Here is a 23,757-nt window from a genome sequence, read left to right as displayed (position 1 = left end):
TTTTCCTGCCTGCAGATATAGGAAAACGAAATGCATGTCAACAGATCAATAACTGGATTTGGTTTAAGCACCATGGGAGACAGAATAAATAATGCTATCTTCTCAGCAAAAGGAAATTACCTCTTTCCTAAAGGTTAATCACACAGTTTACGTCATAATGATTAAGGGTACTTTCTTAAATTTCTTGCATTTGTCAGTCTAGAGTTCCACTATGCATATGGGTTTGATGAAAACATTTGAGCTGAATGTATTTTTTATTTTTTTCTGAAGTCTGTGTTATGTGTTATGATTTAGTTCAATGACTTCCGATTAAACTTTCATATGTTTTGCAATAAGTGTGAGCAGAAAATCAACTCAGTACTACTAGGGTTAGCTGCAGTCTGCATTAAATTATAAAGTCAGTCTCATAAAGTCATGTCACATGGTTGACCAGTGTATATGCCAGCTGGCTAACTTCAGTCAAAGATGTTCATTTCCCAGAAGTGAGCAAATTTAACAGTGTGGCCTAAAAGTAAGGAAAAAGAAAACAATTCAGAAAAAGTGAAAGTTAAAACTTAAAACTGCTGAGGAGGTGATATATAACAGTACACAGCAAATTACATTTCCATTCACTACCTTCCCCTTTCTAACAAAAACAAATGAAACAATCTCACATAGTATGAGCTTATTTACTAGTTTTTACAGTCCGTTAGCATGTTTTAGTTTTTGTTCATAGTTATATAACAGGTTATGTATAAGCCTGGGGCTAGTTGTCACATTTGATTTGATTAAACTTTTCTTAGGGTGGATTTATTTTTTAATTACATTTCTCTATAGACACATATCTTAAAGATTTGGCAACAAAAAGGCTATTGCACAGGGGGAAAAGATTCCCCTACATGCATGGTTCCCATTATACAAGTTGTCACTTTTCTGTGAAATGATTATTTTAAAATATTTTATATTTCAATTAATAAATTGTACATTACAACTTTTAAAACAGAACATCTTGCCCTGTGAGAACCTTACGTGTGTGAATTTCAAACATGCCAAATCAGAGCGATGTCCCAGTTTAACCTTAGCATGAACCCACTGGCCTTCCAAATTTCCCTCTCCACCTCTGTTCCCCCAGCTACCATCTATACTCATCATAATACCACACATACTGCGTCAGTCCTCTTTATTGTGTTGTCTCTGAGACATTCAGATGTACTGAAGTAATAAAGACTGAGGACAAGGACTCAGGAACAAACAGGTTTGATTCACCACAGCTTCTTTCGCCCACAGCCAACGAACGTCAGGACATAATGGTAAGAAAGTAATCAAAAAATAGTGGCATAAACAAACCTTCATCAGTGAGTGATTGGCAGCACACAAATAGGTAACTTTAACAAACAGGTATATGGTGCGACTAAAACGTCACATTTACCACATCAAGTGTTCAAGTGAACTTTTTCATTGGCAGATGACAATTTTGTAAATTCAGATCATTCAATTCAATAATTCAACATTCAGTTAATAATTAGAGATTAAATAAATGTAAGTTAAATACAATTTCTGTACATTATGTGAAGTATTGTCACGGTTTGCTCCCTTTTCATGTGTTCTGTTGTCATTGGTTTTTTTAGTCATGTGGGTTCCTAGTTTAGTTCTGTCATTGGTTCATTGTCTTGATTGTTCACAGGTGTGTCTTGTTTAGTCATTAGTTCCCTTTTACACCTACTGGACTGTTCCCTTGTCTAGTATTATTCCCTGTACCGCTGTTGGTGAGTTCTGTGTCTGTTTAAGTCAAGCCTGGGGCCCGTTTCAGAAAGGAGGTTAAGTGAAAACTCTGAGTATGTTAACCCTGAAATAAGGGAAACTCTGGGTTTTCTGTTTCAGAATGGGAGGTATGTCAAACCCGAGAAAGCAGGGTAAGTCAAGCCCGTTTCTGAAAGAGAGGTAACTTATACTCAGAGTCAGTTACCAGGGTCACTTACTCTGTGAACCTAACCTGGTCAGGAGCAGGTTTTCTTTGGTAAACCCAGAGTTTCTTTCAGTCTCCTCCCTTTTTTAAAGCGCCAGCTGTGTTTAAATAGTTTATTCATTCATTCAAACTGCACAAATGCTTTTTTTACTGAGTATTTTGGTCGTATTTCAAGTACAAATATACAAAAATTATCAATTTAATCTAAATCTAAAGTAAGCGAAGTTTACTTAAAACAAATTAAATTATCTGCCACTTGACAAAAATACATAGTGAGAAAAGCATTCTTTGCAGTGGAGGTACATTCATTCATTGCTTATATTTTCATCATAAGGACACTGTCAAACTGACAAAAATGGCATGTCCTTTTATACAGGATCCTGATGTTCACTTGATAAACCTCTAGAAGTATCCTAATAATTAGAATTTCCTTTAGGATTTCCAGTGGTTGGACGCATTGATGACACTCATATTCCCATCATCACACTTTCTGAAAACGGATTACTGTATGGAATGGAAGAATGCCAGACGGTAGTACAAGATATATGCCATAACCACCACCACAGCTGTTAAATACATTTATTTTCAATTTTTAATGTTCATCTTTATTTCCTACAAATACTTTATTATTTTTCCTGATAGATGTTAATATTCTTCCTCCATCTCCTCTTCATCTGTCAGTTGTGCTGGTGTTTGGCTAACCTGAGTAGAAGTAAAATGTTTAATGTCATTACCCTAATTAATAAATGTAATAGGTGGGATTAGAGAACATTTCATTCTGTGAAAAGAGTATAGACCCTTTTCACATTTCTGGGTTTCTCAGAGCGGAAGTCGTCATAGGGTTAACTTTTATAGCGGTGAATGAAAGAATACATTGAATATATATTTTTTTGTGTCCCCATTTGCTCAAATAGCAAAAGAAAAACTCCACAATAGTGATTTAACAACTTTCAAAAAGAGGGAAAAAATATAGTGAGTTTGATTACGGAAGTGAAAAGAGAGAAAGATGTTAATTTTCACCATCATTACAAAAGACGCTGTATTAGAAACACCCTCACAGCAGCGGGAACTTGTTTTTTGTAATTTGATGCAAAAGTAATATAATACAAAGTAATAGTGTTTTAAATGTACATACATTTAAAAAAAAAATACAAAAAACGTTGCAGGATTTACAATATGGATGACCATTAAAACACGTCATCACTGTGAAAAGGGTCTATGTGGGAAAAGCTGCTGCACATTGGACACTGAATGATATTTAATATGTCAAATGTTTGTAAAGTTTGTCAAACCTACACCCATGAACATGTTATGCTTAAAGCTTTACCTGATTTAATTATATTTTTATTTTTCATTTTTAGCTGCTGCCACATTCTTTTTTTGCCTTTTGGATATCATGAAAATTAAACTTAATTAAAACAATTAAGAATTAAACTTACAGATTGACCCGGAAGTATGCAAACGTCTTTTTGTTGGGTGCTGTTGCCATGGTGAATCGTAATTTCGGAGCTCCATTGATCGTGACTTTTCATAGTTGGAGTGCATGAGCTTAACTCAGAGTCGGTCTACTCAGAGTTGATTGAACTACCTCAATTCAGCTGTTCTGAAACCCAAAACTCAGAGTTTCCCATCTCAGAGTAAGTCAACTCAGAGTTCAGGTTTAAACTCAGAGTTGGTTGAACCTCCTTATTGAAACGGGCCCCTGTTCTACTCATGTCAAGTTCAAGTCATCGTTTGGTTTTGTTTACTCTATCACCTATGTTAAATAAAAACTGCACTTGGGTTCATCTGAAAGCTTGCCTCCAGTGGATCATGACAAGTATACTTTCTGAAAAATTCTATTTATAGTTTGCCATGCAGATTTTGTCCCAAAATAAAAAAGAGGGCTGCCATAGGAAATAAAAAAAGTCATAGGAAATTCTATGTATTTAGAAGTCAAAAAAGTATGTAAAATTAATTTAGACGTTACAAGATTCTGTAAATGTAATTGTGAAGTTGCCTAAAAAAACATTCTATTCATAATTTGCCAGAATTTTTACCCAAAATGAAAAAGAGAGGGATATTTTGTTCTGTTCGTTCTTAGTTTCACTTTTCATGGACTTTTAGTTTGTATTCAGTTGTTCCTTTGTTCCAGTTTCCTGCTTTTGTTGTCATGGACACTAATATGATTTGTCATTTGTTTCAGCTGTGTTCACCCCATTTTCATCCGTATGACATTGTTTCAGTTGTCATTTGTCCGGTCTGCATTACGTTAGCACTTGTGTTTATTCGATGCATCTATGAAGCTTATTAAAGCATATTGAACTCCATCATCTTCGTGTTCCTTTCCTTGACCCTTGCTAACAAGTGTCAAGATAAATCACATGATCTTTTTTATTTCTCAGTTGTTTCCTAAACAATTAAAAAAAGACATCGTAATCTCACCAGTGCCCCTGTTTCAGAAGAGAGCTCAACAACGTCTCACACTGTGGTCATTTTGCCCAGATATCAAAGATCAAGTTTTTTTTGTGGTATGAAACATTTAGTTCAGTTCAGATTTTAAGAAGCAAGACAAACAATGACCTTTACAAAGGGTTGCATGATGCAAAGCACGAATGGTTTCCTGTCTTCTGAATTATCTATTGCAACACAGAGTCTGGTGTCATCAGGGTGGCCTGATTTATACAAAAAAAAGTGGTTTTCATCAATGACATCTTGCTGGCAGAAAACTGAGCAGTAATGTATTATCACATCCTTCATACAAACTTCCCCAGATGTGTTTAACCAAAGCCTTTTCTCAAAACAGAAGCCCAACCTTCTTTATACTGGTTTAGGAAAGCATCAAAAATAAGCATTTGTAGTGTGTTTCTGTGTTTGGCTGCATTGTGAGTACACTTTAAAATCCAACAGTTGTTCTTACTAAGACTTTTTTAGTAAACTTTACTTAATGTCCAATAATTTGTTGAACTTACTTAAAACAATTACTTAAAACAATTAAGTAATCTGAACTATTTGCATGCTATGCCTTCGTTACTTAGAAAACTCAAGTAAACATTACTTGACTGGTTTGAGTACCATTTTGCCAAAGCAAAAAAACAAACGGACGGGCGGGCGGGCAAAGTGTTTTTGAGGTGGGGCAATTTTTTATAGACTTATCACTCATTTCCTCCACTTCCTCTCACCATAATTGTGATTCGTGTTCCCTTTGGTTGGGCACTTGGAACTTCATTCATATTATAGTAATTAACTTCCTATTAATGCAGCAATGCAACAAGAAATCATAGTTGTATGATTTCAAAAGAAGGGAAGTAATATATATATATCATATTTGTCCATTAATGATATATAACATAACTATATTTCATGTCAAATAATGATCTTTTAACATTATTTTTTGCTAATATTTATGGCATAACCGTTTAATTGAGTTGATATAATCCCTCTATATTTGTCACAATATCATTTGACCATGTGTCACACAGACTTCAACATTCAGCATGCAAAACACAACAATGGTAACAAGGATTTGTTTTTGTTTTTTAGTTTTTTTTATTAATATGACCTTTACTATTTTACTTGCTGTCATTATTGGGGTTATACTGACAAAAGACAAATAGTAAAATCCATCCATCCATCCATCTTCTTCCGCTTATCCGGGGCCGGGTCGCGGGGGCAGCAGTCTAAGCCGAGATGCCCAGACTTCCCTCTCCCTAGACACTTCCTCTAGCTCTTCCGGGGGGACACCGAGGCATTCCAAGGCCAGCCGGGAGACATAGTCCCTCCAGCGTGTCCTCGGTCTTCCCCGGGGCCTCCTCCCGGTTGGACATTCCCGGGAAGGCGTTCAGGAGGCATCCGGAACAGATGCCCGAGCCACCTCAGCTGTCCCCTCTCGATGTGGAGGAGCAGCGGCTCTACTCCGAGTTCCTCCCGAGTGACTGAGCTCCTCACCCTATCTCTAAGGGAGCGCCCAGCCACCCTGCGGAGAAAGCTCATTTCGGCCGCCTGTATCCGGGATCTTGTCCTTTCGGTCATGACCCAAAGCTCATGACCATAGGTGAGAGTAGGAACGTAGATTGACCGGTAAATCGAGAGCTTCGCCTTACGGCTTAGCTCTTTCTTCACCACGACAGACCGGTACATCGACCGCATTACTGCAGAAGCTGCACCGATCCGTCTGTCAATCTCCCGTTCCATCCTCCCCTCACTCGTGAACAAGACCCCCAGATACTTAAACTCCTCCACTTGGGGCAGGAACTCTCCACCAACCTGGAGTGGGCAAGCCACCCTTTTCCGACTGAGGACCATGGCCTCGGATTTGGAGGTGCTGATCCCCATCCCAGCCGCTTCACACTCGGCTGCAAACCGTCCCAATGCATGCTGAAGGTCCTGGTTAGAAGGGGCCAACACGACAACGTCATCCGCAAAGAGCAGAGACGAAACCGTGTGGTCCCCAAACCTGACACCCTCCGGCCCTTGGCTGCACCTAGAAATTCTGTCCATAAAAATTATGAACAGAACCGGCGACAAAGGGCAGCCCTGCCGGAGTCCAACATGCACCGGGAACAAGTCTGACTTACTGCCGGCAATGCGGACCAAACTCCTGCTTCGGTCATACAGGGACCGGACAGCCCTCAGCAAAGGACCCCGGACCCCATATTCCCCCAGCACCCTCCACAGGATGCCGCGAGGGACACAGTCGAATGCCTTCTCCAAATCCACAAAACAAATGTGGACTGGTTGGGCAAACTCCCATGAACCCTCCAGCACCCTGTAGAGGGTATAGAGCTGGTCCAGTGTTCCGCGACCAGGACGAAAACCACACTGTTCCTCCTGAATCCGAGGTTCCACTATCGGACGGATTCTCCTCTCCAGTACCCTGGCATAGACTTTCCCGGGGAGGCTGAGAAGTGTGATCCCCCTATAGTTGGAACACACCCTCCGGTCCCCCTTCTTAAAAAGAGGGACCACCACCCCGGTCTGCCATCCCAGAGGCACTGTCCCCGACCGCCACGCGATGTTGCAGAGGCGTGTCAGCCAAGACAGCCCCACAACATCCAGAGACTTGAGGTACTCAGGGCGGATCTCATCCACCCCCGGTGCCTTGCCACCGAGGAGTTTCTTGACCACCTCGGTGACTTCAGCCCGGGTGATGGACGAGTCCTCCTCTGAGCCCCCAGCCTCTGCTTCCTCAATGGAAGACGTGATGGCGGGATTGAGGAGATCCTCGAAGTATTCCTTCCACCGTCCGACAACATCCCCAGTCGAGGTCAACAGCCGCCCATCGCCACCGTAAACAGCGTTGGTAGGGCACTGCTTCCCCCTCCTGAGGCGCCGGACGGTTTGCCAGAATCTCTTCGAGGCCAGCCGATAGTCTTTTTCCATGGCCTCACCGAACTCCTCCCAGGCCCGAGTTTTTGCCTCCACGACCACCCGGGCTGCAGTCCGTTTAGCCTGTCGGTACCTGTCAGCTGCCTCAGGAGTCCCACAAGCCAGCCAGGCCCGATAGGACTCCTTCTTCAGCTTGACGGCATCCCTTACTTCCGGTGTCCACCACCGGGTTCGGGGATTGCCGCCTCGACAGGCACCGGAGACCTTGCGTCCACAGCTCCGAGCAGCCGCTTTGACAATGGAGGTGGAGAACATGGTCCACTCGGACTCAATATCTCCAGCCTCCCTCGGGATCCGGTCGAAGCTCTGCCGGAGGCAGGAGTTGAAGATCTCTCTGACAGGAGACTCGGCCAAACGTTCCCAGCAGACCCTCACAGTACGTTTGGGTCTACCGAGTCTATCCAGCTTCCTCCCCCGCCATCGGATCCAACTCACCACCAGGTGGTGATCAGTTGACAGCTCCGCCCATCTCTTCACCCGAGTGTCCAAGACATACGGCCGCAGATCAGATGAAACGACCACAAAGTCGATCATTGACCTACGACCTAGGGTGTCCTGGTGCCATGTGCACTGATGGACACCCTTATGCTTGAACATGGTGTTCGTTAGTAACTAGCAAACTGTAACTAGCACAGAAGTCCAATAACTGAACACCACTCGGGTTCAGATCAGGGGGGCCGTTCCTCCCAATCACGCCCCTCCAGGTTTCACTGTCATTGCCCACGTGGGCGTTGAAGTCCCCCAGTAGAACGACGGAGTCCCCAGTCGGAGCACTTTCCAGCACCCCTCCCAGGGACACCAAGAAGGCCGGGTACTCCGCACTGCCGTTCGGCCCATAGGCACAAACGACAGTGAGAGACCTATCCCCGAGCCGAAGCCGCAGGGAAACGACCCTCTCGTTCACCGGGGTAAACTCCAACACATGGCAGCAGAGCTGGGGGGCTATAAGCAAACCCACACCAGCCCGCCGCCTCTCACCATGGGCAACTCCAGAGTGGTAAAGAGTCCATCCCCTCTCGAGGAGTGTGGTTCCAGAGCCCAAGCCATGCGTGGAGGTGATTCCGACTATCTCTAGTCGGAACCTCTCAACCTCACGCACAAGCTCAGGCTCTTTCCCCGCCAGCGAGGTGACATTCCATGTCCCAAGAACCAGTTTCCGTGTCCAGGGATCGGGTCGTCTAGGCCCCCGCCCTCGACTGCTGCCCGATTCGCTTTGCACCGGCCCCTTACGGTCCCTCCCGTGAGTGGTGGGCCCACGGGAAGGTGTCCCCAGTAGTAAAATTAAGCAATTAATTTATTCATGCCACAATGCACTCTGGGAGTTAACTTCCTCAGATCCCAGATAGAATTAAGTTGACAAAACTTAAACGGTTTAAGTAAGAACAACTTAATGCAATTAAGTAATGCTTACTTAAGTGAATTAAGGCAACGAGTTTGCACAATTGAATTAAGTAAACTGAACTAATTAGTTTTTACAGTGTATTTGCAGCGTGTTTCTGTATTTGGTTGCATTGTGAGTATTTGCAGCGTGTTTATGTACTTGGTAGCATTGTGAGTAATTGCAGCACATTTCTGTATTTGGTTGCATTGTGAGTATTTGCAGCGCGTTTCTGTATTTGGCTGAGTTGCGAGTATTTGCAGTGTGTTTCTGTACTTGGTTGCATTGTGAGTATTTGCAGCGCGTTTCTGTATTTGGCTGAGTTGCGAGTATTTGCAGTGTGTTTCTGTATTTGGTTGCATTGCGAGTATTTGCAGTGTGTTTCTGTATTTGGTTGAGTTGTGAGTATTTGCAGCGTGTTTCTGTATTTGGTTGAGTTGTGAGTATTTGCAGCGTGTTTCTGTATTTGGCTGAGTTGTGAGTATTTGCAGTGTGTCCCTGTATTTGGTTGCGTTATGAGTATTTGCAGCGCAGTTCTGTATTTGGTTGCATTGTGAGTATTTGCAGCATGTTTCTGTACTTGGTAGCATTGTGAGTATTTGCAGCACATTTCTGTATTTGGTTGCATTGTGAGTATTTGCAGCGCGTTTCTGTATTTGGCTGAGTTGCGAGTATTTGCAGTGTGTTTCTGTACTTGGTTGCATTGTGAGTATTTGCAGCGCGTTTCTGTATTTGGCTGAGTTGCGAGTATTTGCAGTGCGTTTCTGTATTTGGTTGCATTGTGAGTATTTGCAGCATATGTGTTGTCAATTTGATGGTTTTCTTAATTTGCTGGTGTTTTCTTTCTTCTGAGTGTTAAGCCTGCACAAATCCCTCAGTTTTCACAATAAAGAATGATTGAATCACGTCACATCATGTGTATATATCTCAAAGTTTTAGTGTCCTTACATTGCACATGAAAAAGAAAACATATTGCAATTTATGAATACATGCATAGACCATAAAGGCTAAATTACACTGTTAGATTCACCCACATAATCTTACATTATGATGAAGCAATGCATGTGGGCACAGTACAATGTCATCTACATTCAGAGTCTTATATGTGTACCATTCATCCAGCAGGTTGGGGAATACAGGGCCTATTAGACTCATTCATGTGCAGTACAGCTCTATTTTTCTGAGTGAAACCACTCAGGTTATAGAGCCAAACTACATAATTGATGGTGTGTGGGAGATAACTCACAAAATGAGTTTACAGGAACTCCTATTGTACCTTGCAATTGTGTATAACATGACATAAATGATTAATCACGATTAATCGCATCCAAAATAAGTGTTTACATAATGTGTGTGTACTGTAGTTATTATGTATATAGCACAACAACGACTTTGAAGTGTTGACATGGCCTCCAAATTCCCCAGATCTCAATCCAATCGAGCATCTGTGGGATGTGCTGAACCAACAAGTCCGATCCATGGAAGCCCCACCTCGCAACTTACAGGACTTAAAGGATCTGCTGATAAAATTTTGGTGCCAGATACCACATCACACCTTCAGGGGTGTAGTGGAGTCCATGCCTCGATGGGTCAGGGCTGTTCTGCCAAAACGGGGGCCAACACAATATTAGGGAGGTGGTCATAATGTTATGCCTGATCGGTGTATACTGTACAGTATATATTCTTAAATAAATGCCTGTGTGTGTATTTATATACATAATAATTATACACAGGACACACTTATATTATGTACTGTAAACACAAACTTTTATTTGGATGCAATTAATCGCGATTAATCGTTTGACAGCACTTTCCATAACATATAACATAACATAACACAATATATGGCATCACATTAGTGATTGACACATTGATTAATCAACATTTATAAACACACCAGTGCTAGTATTTATGTAAGTGACAACAAAACATCAAAACAACTCTTTGAAAGTAATGTATTAGCATAAAGAATAACCAGAGTTCCGAAGGGGTCTTGGCACAAACTCCTGCCACCCACCTGACCTGACAGCTTGGCCCTAATGGCACATAAATAGCCAAACACTGGATTATACAGTCACTTGAATGGAACGAGAGTGCACCGCACTGATTCACTAATGCTAATTGATCATTAGAATAAGACAGCATGCATGTTCCTGGAACTACTGAACAATTGTTGGATGACCCGACAACAAAACAACCCTGACTCCCGCACTAACAGCTGTTCACTCTGTCCGCAGCTTTTGTGCTGAAGTCATTAGCGTTAATGCAGTGAAAATAATCATATGAGCCATTCCTTTGCAACATACTGAAAAGGCTAATCAAAATTTGAATCCCAAAAACTCTGTCGCCTTAAGAATGAACCTTGTGCAGTTCAAGCTTTCACTGGTTCCCTATAGAATTAAACCTGATCTCATGCCAAAACATAACTATTTTACGAGGTGGCATGTTTGTATTCATTTGAATTTGTACAATGTGATTCATACGGAAACTTTGTGGTTTTCATTAAGGTACTTACCTACTGTCAGTCAGGCAGAAACAGATTGTGCAAAATACTGTGAATGAGATCAATTTAGCCACCATTTTGCCAAAAAGTAAAATAGCTGTGTTGGAGATTTCATACACATAGTTTTGGTACCTGCACCATATATTTAGGTGGTAAAACTTTATTTTAGGGTTCAATTCTCACTATTAACTAGTTGCTTATTAGCATGCATATTACTAGGATATTTGCTGTTTATTAGTACTTATAAAGCACATATTAATGCCTTATTCTGCATGACCTCATTTTACATCCCTTAAAGGGTAACTTCAGTGATTTAGCATTAAGCTTTGTATCAGTAGAAAACCGTTAGTATATTCAAATTATAGTACTTTCCCCCCTCATATCCCCCTGAGACGAGAGAATTATGCATTTTATTTCTGGAAAAAATCCTCAGATGACGCAAATATCGTCATTTTGCGTCATCGGAGGATTTTTGGCCAGAGGCTAGAGACTACAGGAGCTAGTTCCGCATGTTTTCAACCCGCCCATAGGGGAGGGATCTCACTCACAGAATGTAAATGCGCTGCCACTCGGCTCAGGCATTCATAACGGAGCGCTATGGAGCAAAGTGAGTGTTTCAACTTTTCAATGAATTCCTATGAAAGTTTAGCCTCCATATGTGATCTGATAACCCACCAGACGACACGCGCGGAGAATGACTGCCGCGCTTACCTCAGCTCGAATGAAATCTGACTCCTCCTGCGTCTGTGACGTGATGTTCGTTCGGCTCACTCACACTTTATTGAAAAGACACATTCAGTTTTTAATTGTAGTGTCTCTTCTCTAACTGAACGAAATTATTTTATTACTATGAATATCAAAACGACGTTGGGGGCGGTGCCGCGGTGGGCAAGTGATGATAACCAATATCCGTGGCTTTGGGAGTGGCCTCGTAGGGCAGCGAAGCAATTGCTTTCTGGGAGTTGTTGTCTTTCATCCACATGAGACAAAAATAAATTTTCTGTCTTTTCTCAGTCTAGAAGGCACCAAATTCAAAAATAATTTCACATTTCTACAACATAAATGACACCGTTTAAATACACATTCATCTTCCCAGTGCTGAAGTGCCCTTTTAAGCCTACCCAATACCTAAACTTAAACGCTACAAAAACTACCTTACTAACCATTAATAAGCAGTAAATTAGGAGTTTATTGAGGCAAAAGTCGTAGTTAATAGAGATGATGTGTCCCCCATACTAAAGTGTAACCATTTTGGTTGCTATGCTGATTATATATAGCTTTTAGTCATTATGTCGGTTTGTAAGAAAGCCTGGAAGGTTAATTCTCCATCAGATTTCAAATGGGTAAATTTTTCACATCTTAAGAATAGCACTTTTAGAATAGGATCTTTGAACATTTACTGAAGATACGTGAAGTTTTTGGGATGCTGTTGTTTGTTTTGGGATGCTGCTGTTTTGGGATACTCCCTTTGACCCCACCTGGCCGCTTAATCAGCAAGACTTCCTCAGTCCATTAGCTTTCACTAAAATGACCATGCTGCTCAATCAGCACATTTTTGTTGGCTAGACCAGCACTAACCAGCTTGTAAACAGAAACTAAACAATAGCCTTAGGGGCCATTCACATAGAATGTGTTTTTGCCTTTAAAAATGCGAGACATGCACAATAGATTCTGGCCAATGATGTCCGAGTAGCACATGTTTACAATCAAAAACACATTCTGTGTGAACTATTAAGTATGATTAGGTTTAGGATTAGATGTAGACTTGGGTTCAAAATTCAGCAGAACATTTTACCTTTACTATTGAGTGATGCACCAGGCCATCATCAGCATAAAGAACAGCACTTGTCCTCGTGCAAGTGGTGATAACACAATGTGCTTTTAGCGGCTTCTGGCTGTAATTCTGAAAAGTCTGTGCAGAACGCTTCAAGGACTGGATCAGGAGTTGATAAGGCGCACTCACTGGCTCTCTTTCTGTCCTTATAGGACAACAAAGCAATCCTACGCTCTCATTTTGCAAGAACGGAGTAAACATATGACATAATCAAACCTAGTCCTCAGTTTGACTCAATTTATTTACTACAATTTATTTTTTATTATTACTTATTTTTTAATGGCGAACAGAGACCAGGGACCAGGGAATAGATTTAAGAGCAGTCATGTACACGTTGCATCTGTTAGCCATATAACTACATCAAATGTAATCCTCAAATAAATGTTCCATATGGTATCACATCTAACCAATAATAACTCAAAGCAGCCAATAATTCAACAGCTGTGACCATTGACATTGTTTCTATATCCTTTACCAAATGCAGCAGTTATACAGCTACCAATACACACTTGACAAACTCAAGAACAAACAGGAATCAAGAACAAAATGCTACTGATTTGCCAAAAGTTGAGAAACTCACCTGTTTCTTTTGTATGGGGCGGCCTGTGCTCTTGAAAAGTGAGAAAACATCAGTGAATGTTTGTGAAAAGTAAGAGAGCTAGTAGCCTAAGAGCTTAGTTTTCTTCCAGTGAATTTGTTGACCCCATCTCTTCTTTCCCATGGGTCTCCAGGCAAACATGGAGCTATTTTGAGAGGGAGTGCCAGAAATACATACCAATCAACTGTGTGTGTCTGTGTGTGTAGGTGCGGATGTGTGTGTGTGCGATTTGGCAAAAGACTCATTCTGAATTTGCCAGGCAACAAATACAAGGTTTTAAAAAGTAAGTAATGGATTGTTAATTAAAAATACATGTGTATGTGTTTGCATATTCAGAATGTTTGCCTATACTGTGCCAGCATGTTTCCTTTACCTCAGCAAGACAGTGGATCCAATATGCAAAGCTCCTGTTGGAAAATGTTTGTTGTATTATTTTATTTGCCGTATTTGGCAGTTGCATGGTCTGCATTAAGGTTAATTGTTTAATGAATATTAAGTCAATCTTTTGAAGTAAATAAATGAAGTAAAAGTTGTTTGGAATGTATGCAAACAAATAGCATTTGAGTTTAGATTGTATTAAACTAAAATGCTATTTGTTTGCATACAGTCAAAATTGAGGTCCTAATCGCCATGTAATTGTTTTATAGATGGTAAACATTGCATTGCATAACCTAAATAAAAAATGTCAGCAATCTCTTTTGCAATATCTCACAGCATTTCAGTTCACAGCTGTTCACAGCTATCTGGTCATCTTAAATTTTAAAGGCGTTCTATTCTTGACAGACGAAATAAACTGCCCCATCAAAGCTATTGTGTGAAATCCCTACACCTGTTATTCAGGCTCAGATGAAACATTTCCCATAAACTTCCTCCAAACTATTTATTATTTTGACTATTATAGCTGTAGTTTCCACAGCAGCAGCTGCAATATGTATCCTGATTAACAGTAAAAGAGGATGGAGAAATGACTATTTTTAGGTTTCCTGGAACACATTCAAAAGAGCGTTCAATATCAGCTTCATTCAGATAAACTGTGTGATATAATGTATGCTAAATTACATGAAATGGCAGGCAGAGGCAGCATTATACTGCAGTGTGCACTGTAAAAAAAAACGTTTTTGTAATTTTAACAGTAAAAAAAGACGTTAAAAATGCTACGGTAAAAAAAACTGATTGCATTATTTTAGTGCCATCAGTGTTACCATGATGATGTTTTGTATATTTGTGTGCACAACACTGTGTTCACCTTCTATTTACCTCAGCTTAGTTGAGTTCAGCTGAGTTTTTATTTTTATTTATTTTTACAGTATGCAATTATTATGCAAACTTTGATCTATTAAGATTGTTTTACATTGTTTTACAAAGCAGGTATTTAAGTGAATTGCAAAAAAAAACATGATTAAAAATGATGACCGATTGCAGCATCAAAAATTATATTATATACTATATTATATAATTTCTTATATATTCATTGGTTAAAATAATATGTATTTAAAAGTTCATATTATGTAAACATTCACAGGAGTCTTTAACCACAAAATAAAACCTAAATATTGACTGAACTAAGTCATTATCTGGTATCTTGATGTGAACAAGTGAAGAAAAAATAAACTATACTCCTAGTACTTACATCTTCTTAATTATGATCTGCATTTTTCAGACAGATATAGCACTTTATTGTTTGCCAAATGCACAGTAACTGGGCTAATGTGTCCTCATAAGACTGTCCTTATTGTTGAGATTCTGTCCTCTGGTAAGCCTGGAGGAATATTTGAGCATGTGAGATGAATAAAAAAGTACCATTAAAATAAAACAAAGCTTCGGGAAATGTCATGGTGACAATGCTCACTTCTAAAGGAGGTGCAGAGATCAACAACTGAAATCACACTTCAAGGCACTGTTCAATTCCATTTGTGAAGCCAGCCTGACTCAGTGTGTTTGAGTAAATGTCGTCATGTGATTTCATTTAATGAACCAACAGTTCTGTGTGGATGGTAGTTATGATTCAAAACCAAAACTCTGGCTCATAAATAATTCACTCATTGATTTATGATGTCTGTTCTGAAGACTTTGAACATATCGTTTGCTGTATGCACTGCATGTACGCTGTAAAACTCCTGCCTTTATGAAAACCCAGCGTGCATATCTAAGTTCTTTCATCTTTTATTTTATGATCTCTTCCGTTTTGAGTAGCTATTACTTACATTTAAATCAAAGTCACTCTTTTTGTCATTCATAATACAGATTCCCGAATATCAGATACAGCCATGCAGCACAGTCAGCAGGTAATCACAGCCGTGTTGATGTTCGTGAAAACAGAAATTGCAAGTGTGATATTGCTTTTATAAACAATTAAATGAACGAGAAGCTAATATTTAGTAACATGCCTTTATACCCAATATTCCCAGTTCCTTCATCGGTTTTGCGCCGCCAACGCGAATACTTTCAAACAAAACAACACAGTGTTTTTTTTTACTGAACTAATCTGTTTATGAACAAATCATTTGAGTGAATGATTCAATGACTCATTCCTAAGCTGTCAATTGTTTAATTCTTGAATGAATCAGCGTTTTTGAATGGATTGGTTGAATGATTCATTGATTCAATTAAAGGCACAATATGTAGATTTTTGGATTAAAATATCTATCACTAGAACAATATTATATATTTTGTTGACTTGTGTACTTACATTATCCCAAATGTTTCCAGGAATGTTTAAATCCATAGAAATACGCAATTTTAACCAGGACACGGGCCGCGTCCGTCAAAAACCTTCACTCAAAAAAAAAAAAAAGGTTCTATATGGCACCAAAAATGGTTCTTGGCTCGTAATCATAGGGGAACCTTTTTTAGTGCTATATAGCAACAATTTTGGTGCTTCAGTGGTTCTTCAACGGTTCTTCAGAGGTGCTATATAGCACCTTAGTCAAAGAACCGGTGAAGAACCTCTGAAGAACCACTGAAGCACCAAAATTGGTGCTATATAGCACTAAAAAGGTTCCCCTATGATTACGAGCCAAGAACCATTTTTGGTACCATAGAACCTTTTTTTTTAGAGTGTGTGTTACCCTCGATTTCTTTTGTATAAACCATGGAAACACCAGAGATGCTTGAAAATGTGTCACGTGTAGAAATGCAAGTGGGAGAGATAAGGAAGGCTGCCCGGAGTTGGAGGATGCGCCAGCGACGTATAGCAAGCAGGGCAGATGCAGTGTGTATGGAGAGCGGGAGCCGCACTCGCCCTGTCTCGCGCAGCTGAACTGCGGCTCGTGTATTGCAAATACAGACAAATATTGTCCATTCAGTCACATTTTCCGGTGTTCTCCTCCGACCCCTGTCTGTCTCATGCTTTGATTTATGATGGGCAGCATATATCCACTGCAAATGCGACCGTGTTCTCCTCTGTCTCATACACACATGCATATAGCATGTTGTAGGCCTATATAAGTAGTTCACATGATAAATGTAACATTTGAAAGCTAAGATATGCTTCTAGTTTTAATAATTTAAACATGCCTTTGAAGTTTAGGCGAAAATTATTATTATTATTATTTTATTTATTTTTAAAATTTTCACAGCGCTGGATGTCATATGGTGATTGTGAAACACACGGAACACTTCATGGTGAAATTTGTTAATCAGGTCAGCTGAATTAAAGCCACAGTGCATTGTTCTGATCAAAATTGACATGTTTAACATGAAAAATGTTACGCCAATGTGTCGGACTCGTAGACAGCCAGTTAGGAAACAACTTCTACATGATATAACAATTGTGGATGATTAAGCTATATGTCATATGCTGAAGTACATTTCTGGAGTGTTAACGATTAAAAAAAACAACAACAAGAACCGTACAGAAACGAAAACCGTGACCCTAAAACCGTGATACGAACCGAACCGTGGGTTTTGTGAACCGTGCCACCCCTAGTTACTACCCTTTAAAAAAAAAAATCAGGTCTCCAATTGAAAATGTTCTAGAGACCGATCACATCTAAATTTTTTAGTTGGCCAAATTGAATTTCTGTGAATTAAATTGCATCAATTCACAGAAATTCAATTTGGCCAACTGAAAAATTTAGATGTGAACGGTCACTATAGAAAATGTTCAATTGGAGACCTGAATTTTTTTTACAGTGTAGGCAATGTTGCCGTCAACGGGCAACCAGGTAAGACACAGGGCCCATGACCGATCTAAAGTATCCAGATAGAAATTTGTTGCCCATTCCCAATGGGAAAGTGGCCAAGCAACATTGCTTTGTAACATTGCCCAACAACATTGCTCAAAAAAGTGAGCAATTCTTGATTTACCGTGAGTACCATGTTTTATCATGCCTTATATCGATCTAGCTTACTGCAGTGTGCAACAAGTGTCTCATAGTAGCCGCCGAGTGAACGCACAGAGTAGCATTATAACATAACTTTCAACACACTCAAATTATGTATCTAATATGAAACAGCGCTGCGTTACCCTGCGTGAACTGAAGAAGCAGAAGCGGTCTGTGGCATAATAAAAGCTTCGTGAAATAAAGCCATCATCAAGCTACGTATTTGTTTTGAATAAGCGACCTCTATCGGCGGTGTCTGTTCTCAAGACTTTGAACTTATTGTTTGGTGTATGCACTACATGTATGCTTTAAAGTCCCTGCCTTTATGAAAACCCAGCGTGCATATCTAAGTTCTTTCATCTTTATTTCATGAGCTCTTCCGTTTTGAGTAGCTACACACTCAAATAATGTTTCTAATAGGGGTGTAACGGTACACAAAACTGACGGTTCGGTACATACCTCGGTTTTGAAGTCACGGTTCGGTATGAGTTCGGTACAGCAGTTTTACAAAATTGCTTTTTATTTATTTTTATTAAACAGTGATTTACTGGAAAAAAGTGTCTGTCCTTAAATGAATTAAATAATAACTAAACTTTTATTGAAGATATTGCTGTAAACTATATAGGGAGCCCTTACTTGCACATTACTATTAAAGTTTAACAACAGAGCCCAAACTATTAGCCTAAATTCAGTTGCTATTTATTTTTATGTATAATAATCAACACACAGTACGCAAACATGTAAACGTCACATAAGGCAGTTTTTGCAATAACTTCTAAATCTAATTATAAAATAGTTTTTTTTTTTCCAATTCGTTGTTGAAATATAGGCAAATCATTTATACACAGTGTATGTCATTTTCATGAAAGGTTTATTTAAACATACATGAAATAATCAAGACATCACTAACAGGTTAAGTAGAATATAATGAATATATAGGCTAATATAGTGCATATATTTAGTGAAAGAGTTGATTTCTTTAGTGAATAAAATTCCGTGGACACTGAATTAGGTCTTTCCGCCGTTGAAACACTGAGCGATTACACCATATATGATACGTGACAGTAAGTTGTAATGTATCCTCAACATACCTTCAGATGTTCATTCATGTTTATTCTTTAGGAAGAGATGATCAATCGCGTTCACAGAACTGTGCCGCTTGAACTGTGATCACTGATCAGTCACGCCACATTAAAGAGCGTCAAAAAGCATTTATCATTTGAATTTCATGATAAAATGGACTGAATACTTAATATGTTCATATGGGAACTCGGATTACAGACAGCACTCAGCGAGGTAGAAGCTATAGTCAATGATCGTCCTATTACCACCATATCTGATGATGTCACTGATCCGGAGCCTCTCACACCTTATCATCTCCTACTGCAGAAAGGAAAACCTATTCTGCCACCTGGACTGTTCATAAAAAACGACTCGTATTCAAGACGGAGATGGAGACAAGTCCAGTTTATCTGTGATCTATTTTGGAAGAGATGGACAAGAGAGTATCTGCCATTAATGCAAGAAAGGCAGAAATGGCATGAAGTGAGAAAAAATATTAAGCCAGGAGACATAGTTCTTATTAGGGTTGGGAACCGAGAACCGGTTCTTATGCAGAACCGAAACTGATTTTTGAAAAATACCAGAACCGCGCGAAATTCCTAAGTTTCGGTTCCGAAAACGGTTCTGGTGCTGCAATGTGTGTGCGAAGTGCTGGAAGCGTATCCTTTAATAGCGAGTGACAGTCAGTGTTGCCAAGTCCGTGGTTTTCCCGCGGAATTGGGCTACTTAAAAACTGTTGCCGCGGGCTGTGTTTCATGTCCGCGGGTTGAAGCGACCCCAATTATGTGATATTTAGCTCCGGAAATGCGAATTTTACCGGAGAAGCCCCCCTGAAACGCGATTGGGCTTGTTTTGGGCTAGTTTTGAGAAGCAATTGTGCGGGTTTTGTTGTGGCAACCCTCACCTCATCATGAATATTATTTACGTTGCCTGCCGCTTCCAGGAGTGCAACGCAGTTCAGCACTGAAAGCCCTCGCGCTACACATTTACGGTTTTGCGTCAGATATTTTCTCGTTGACCACCAGCATGGCGAAGAGAAAGTCACAAGTATGGATTCATTTCCAAAGAATGATTGATAATGAAGCAAAATGTAACACATGTGAAAAGTTAATAACATGCAAAGGAGGCTGCATTATAGCAATTTGACAAAGCGTTTGCTACAGCACAGAGTGCCACAGGGCTTATACCAGATTTATAGTGAAAGGCCTATATTTTTTATATATATATATATATATATATATATATATATATATATATATATATATATATATATATATATATATATATATATATATATATATATATATATATATATATATATATATATATATATTTGTCAACCGTTGAGTCACCATGGTTACCTTTTAGGCACAATTACCTTTGTAATTCTGAATTGCAATTTATTATTTACAAGTTCACTTAATAACTGAATTACTATTAAATTAATATACAACTAATTAATAAATATAACTAATAAATATAATTTATAACTTGGTTTTATTCAGAGACAGAGAGATAAAATGTAATAAGATAATTTCAGAAGTGTTCATTTGAAAAAAAATGTGTTGCAAGAATGGCTTAATTAATACTGTAATATATGTACAGTACAGGACTATTTGACATTGCCAACCTGTAAATTAATTTTAGAGCAAGTAATAAACACAAAATGGATTGTTTGAGTTGCGTATTGTGCCTTTTTCCTTTACCACTATTTGTTTAATAATTTTAATGGAACCGGAATCGGAACCGGAATCGTTAGGCGGAACCGGAACCAGAACCGGAACCGGAAAATTTCTCACGATTCCCAACCCTACAGTGGACGATACATCACCCAGGAACTCCTGGCCTATCGGACGGATCACAAAGACCTTACCTGACAAAAGAGGACATGTTCGTCGGGTCTTGGTTAAAACAAAGTCCAACATACTGGAAAGACCTATTAATAAGCTGTGTCTTCTTCAGGAGCAATTTTAAAGGTCCCGTTTTTCGTGTTTTTTGAAGCTTTGATTGTGTTTACAGTGTGCAATATAACATGTGTTCATGTTTCATGTGTAAAAAACCACAGTATTTTTCACACAATTTACTTATCTGTATACTGCTGTTTTCACTGTCCTCAAAACGGCCTGAGAATTTCCTCGTTCTATGAAGTCCCTCCTTCAGAAACACGTAACGAGTTCTGATTGTGCCAGCGGTTCCCGTGTTGTGATTCAACAGCAGCTTAGGGCACGTTGCCCGGGAAGGTCACGCCTCTTACCATAACGGGGAGATGAACGCGCTCAAACTACAGCCCCTGAAGGCCAAACAAAGGTGATTTGACTCCGGGATGAAAATAACAGCGTCTGGACGACATGGCGACAAACGCAACCGAACCGAACCGAACCGAACGCAACACTTCCTCTTCTCCACGAGGGAGCAACAAGACCACGCCCCCTTTTTCGTGTATTCTTGTGGGCGGAGGTTAGTCGACAAACTGTTCTACTGACGTAATTAAAGCAGGATGTACATGGATGTAGTCCAAACCGGCCGTTCACTGTAGGCTTTGAAAGGGAACATCTGTCAAATAAAATATCTCGCTTGGCATTGAACTTTGAGCTTTATAATTTTACAGGTATTATTTATGCTCTAACAGCAACATTACACACTAACTAAAGTTTGAAAAATGGGATCATGAAGAACAGGACCTTTAATAGCAAGAATCAACAAGCTCTTTTGATGAAGTTAACGATTACCTTTTGTCATTTTTTGGACCTTAATTATTGTTTGTTTGTGTTTTCTCAGTGGACCATTTTTGAACATTTTTCATAATTTTTTCCGTTGTTTTTTCATTGGACCATTTTTGGATTTTTTTCATTGGACTATTTTTGGATTTTCATTGGAATATTTCTGGATTTATTAAAAATTTTGTCACTTTTCCATTGGACTATTTTGTGCATGAACAAATTATTTGAAGATTTTGAGGTACACTGTAATATGTTCTATATGGCTCCTCTATATATGTATATTTTATATTTAATTGCCTTAACATCGCCAATTAAGGGGCCGGAATGTAGGACCCATAAGGCTATTAATGTTGTAATTTCCTATGTTACTATATTTCGGTACTCTCCTGTGGTAAAGACAGGTATTGCACCCATTTTGAGGATTTCCTGTAGGTAGCCATCTTAAACAGGAAGTGATGTGACAGTTTTTTTACCTTCATTTGACTTCACTGTTTTACATGGGAATCACAGTTTTTTTTCCTTTAAACTTTCACTTTCTGTTACAATAAAATCTATAATTCAAGCCAATACTGGTTCGTAGCGTCAAAAATACTTTCCCTCAAGGAAATGGCTGAAGAGGAGAAGAAGCCATTACAAAGTGTGTTCCGCGCTTAAAACAAGCCGACTGTTAACTGTTAAAGACTGTTTTCAGAAACCGAAAGCCCTGTACCGAAACGGTTTGGTACGAATACGTGTACCGTAACACCCCTAGTTTCTAATATGATAAAACAGAGCTGGGTTACTCCACATACGCATGAACGGAAGAAGCTCAGCGAAATCAAGGCATCATCAAGCTACGCCTTTGTTTTGAATAAGCAACCTCTGGTGGCAAAAAGTTTAAAGTCCCAGTGAACCGGAAGTTGCAACTGATTTTATTTCAGTGCTCCTCCTCTCCATCTCACGCTCATTGCAGACTAACGGTTGGAGGGGAGTGGTTAAGGATATTCAAACCCAAGCTGTCAAACTGGCGTCATCGGAAAGGGAACGCCATTCCAGACTAGAAGTTACTTTTCAGATTTTGATTAAAGATTACCACGGCAAACTGTTTTTTTTTTCTGTGTAATAACTTTAATTTTTTACCCTAAGACCTGTAATGTTTGCTAACAAACTAAATAAGGTCGGTTTTGATTTCATGAGGACTTTAAAGAAAGCATACTCCCTTTAATATAGAGCTTTTTCACTTTTTTTATCTTTTGTCAAGCAGAAGGGGTTTCTTCCAGCAAGAGATAAATCTGGACAGGAACCATAATGACACACAAACTATTTAACTAAGAACAATACTACAAAATACTATAAATATTATATTCAAATTATAAATGTGCACACAGGCCCAAATTCCCAAGCAGTTGAAATTGAACCCATCCGAGTATAATTCATTAATTAGACCAAATCATTGATGTGATTTATTGTCAAGCGTGATTATGGACTCTTGGCCTCCATATCTAGAGATTTCCATCATCGGCTCTGCTTTAATATGACTGTAACTCTGCTTTAATTGAACCCCTTGGGTTTGGCTCAGAATTAGGACATAATTTTCACTTATTCCTGGAGGGCAGCAGCAGGAGTGAGAGAAAGAGACCCAACAGAGTGTGAATCTGCACAAGATGGCAAAACTTTCACAATATTTATTTATTTATTAAACTACTGTCAAAATGAAGGTCCTTATTTGCCATCCTGACAGCTTTTGTACTGTATTCATGTTTCTCTTGGACCACAAAATCATTTTCCATTTTGTGTGAAGCACATTTTATTTTACTGTCACTCATAAAGTTTTCTGGCCTGACTCGTCTATGGCCTTGTTAAAACTTCATCATCGCAGCCCACTGACGTAAATGGACCTGCGATGCCAACTCAGAGGGTTGAACAAAAGGATGTGAAAGAGGACACAGACAACTACACAAACACATTCCTGTCTATGCACGTCTCCATGTCTTTATATGAAGATCCATGCATGTCAATGACACGTCATTTTGATAGCGCAAGAGT

The 23,757-nt window shown here is 39.4% G+C and overlaps 1 protein-coding gene across 1 annotated transcript in view; it reads right to left on the bottom strand.

The window, feature by feature from the left end:
• Positions 1–13,746, bottom strand: part of lepr (leptin receptor) — a gene marked incomplete at its 5' end in the record, with an annotated part of 68,792 nt that extends 55,046 nt beyond the window's left edge. Inside the window, one exon of the mRNA XM_079840805.1 lies at positions 13,608–13,746. The remainder of the gene's footprint in view (positions 1–13,607) is intronic.
• Positions 13,747–23,757: the final 10,011 nt, after the last annotated feature.

This window comes from Gobio gobio (genome assembly GCF_949357685.1).
Source record: "Gobio gobio genome assembly, chromosome: 17".
NCBI lineage: Eukaryota > Metazoa > Chordata > Actinopteri > Cypriniformes > Gobionidae > Gobio > Gobio gobio.
The sequence above is the reverse complement of the archived record's forward strand: the minus strand, read 5'-3'. Positions and strand labels throughout refer to the sequence as shown.